Raw genomic sequence first — 2,489 nt, forward strand, 5'->3', positions numbered from 1 at the left:
CATATACTTAGGGGATGTTTAGATGCTTTTGGAACAACAAAATTTTTGCTCCTAATTTTTTGTTGCAAAACTTTTATCATTTAAATTTTTGGCATTTGGTGTTTCGATGAATAGCAAAACTTTAGCCATGCAGACACAGCACATGCTCCCAAGATGTTTTTTTTTTGTCCAGTTTTGGGCCTCTTGGGTTCCAAATGCCAAAAGTTTTGCTGTTTTTGCCTATGGTGTTTAGATCCTTTTTGCTAAAAGATAAGATAAAACAGCAAAAGTTTTGGCCAAAATGGGGAACAAGGGGGTGTTTAGATGCTTTTTGGAATGGTAAAACTTTTGCCCCTAATCTTTTGCTATAAAACTTTTGCCATTCAAACTTTTGGCATTTGATGTTTAGATGCATGGCAAAACTTTAGCCATGCAGACACAACACGTGCTTCCAAGACGTTTTTTGTCTAGTTTTGGGCCTCTTGAGTTCCAAATGCCAAAAAATTTGCAGCTCAAGTTTTGCTGTTTTTGCCTATGATGTTTAAATCCATTTTGCCAAAAGATGAGATAAAACAGCAAAAGTTTTGATCAAAATGGGAAACTAAACAGACCCTTAGAAACATTCATCCATTCAATGTGTTTTGTAACGGCACAAGGCTAGTGGTCCGGGGGTTTAAAAAACGCCATTGATGTAGAAATCGTCTTAGGACAACATGTTGGGAAGAGGGTATTCCTACCTATGATACCATTGTGCTCATTTGATGATGAGATATTCCCTTTCTGGTTTAAAAGAAACAATTCCCTATCAGGCTCATCAGCTTTTTTCCATGACAACAAACAAGGCACAAGGATAAACAATTCTACACGCGGACGTGTACTTGTCAGAGCCTAGAAGATCAAGGTCCTTGCTAGCATAGATAACAAAGATGAGACAAGAAAGCAGTAAAAGAGATAGAGATATATTAAGTTCTCAAATTTTGAGTTCAAATTTTTGAAATGTCCTTGGATGGAGAATGCTCCATATCTAAATTATTGAGCTTGACGAAATCTAAAACTTTGTAGTTGATAACTTTCTCATTTAACATTGTTTACAACGTATTGATTATAAGATTTATACATATAAGTAAAAAAGACAACATCATATATACATACTCACAAGTTGCTATGTGATGTGGTGGTTTGGAGGCGGTACATGCTTTCCTAAGGTCATGGATCATGGATTTGATTCCCCATGGCTACACTTTTGCGAAACAAATCAAAAATTAAATCTTTTGGCCACATTAAAATATTTTTTTCTTATTTTTTATAACTTCTAAACGTTTTTCTTAAATCTAAAAATTATCTTTAAGGACGGTTGAATAAGTTAACTGCATCTAAAAATCATTTCTATGATGGACTTAACAAAAGCGATCTTGAAATCGATTTTAGAGACAGTTGTCTTAAAAGAATCTGTAGGGGACCGTGACGTCTAAGAGGGGGATGAATTAGGCAATTATGGCCTCTTTTTCTAACCTTAGCAAAACCTATGCAAAAGATAAACTATCTAAATGTGCAACTACGGTTTTGCTAGTGTGTTGCTATCTCTACCGCAAAAGGAGTAATACAATCAATGTAAATGCGGAAGTTAAGAAGCAAGGTAGAGATATGCAAACTTCCGTCGACGACTCCTGTATTTTTACCGAGGTATTGAGAAGCGCGCAAGCTTCCCTCTAGTCCTCGTTGGAGCCCCTCGCAAGGAATCCCTCGCAATGGCCAAGCTCCCGATCGGGTAACTCCGTGGATAGCCTCGGGCCTTCCCCACACGCAAGTGGGTCACCGACGTGCCTTCCGGCAAGCCTCTTCTGGATGCTCCCCGCCGTCTTCACTATCAAGCTTCTGGCCAAACCATCGCGGGCCTTGTTCCCTCCGGTACACGGTGGTGGCCACACCACAACCGCGGTTGGTGTGATCTCGCAAGACTGCAAGCCTCTTCGATGTACAACAATGGTGCGTGCAAGCATCGAGTGGTACGAGGTATGCAAACCTCACTAAACACTAGGCCTTAAACCTAGAGCAAGCGTATAAGCGGTGGTCTAATCAACCTAAGCATTTCACAAAGCACCTACGCTAATCACCTAATGAATCACTAAGCACTATGTAAGTGGAGATCACTAAAATAGTGTATGAACACCCTTGATATATTTCCTCAGCTCCACACACTTTATTTGACCAGTTGGGGGTGTATTTATAAGCCCCACTGAGAAAGTAGCCATTGGGGACAAAATCTCACTTTTCTGCTACTGACCAGATGGTGATCATGTCCTGACCGGACGTGTCCGGTCGTCCCGATTGTTAGAGCCACGATCAAATGATCGGACGCTGCCAACGTCCGGTCACATGCCACCAGACGTGTTCGGTCGCAATTTCACTGCTCTGGAACCTCTCTGTACTCGATCGGACGCTGCAGTCCTACGTTTGGTCGATTTGTCGCCAGCGTCCAGTCGCGCTTGCTGTTGCCAAGCCTCTTGATC

The sequence above is a fragment of the Miscanthus floridulus genome, chromosome 15 (assembly GCF_019320115.1).
Source record: "Miscanthus floridulus cultivar M001 chromosome 15, ASM1932011v1, whole genome shotgun sequence".
NCBI lineage: Eukaryota > Viridiplantae > Streptophyta > Magnoliopsida > Poales > Poaceae > Miscanthus > Miscanthus floridulus.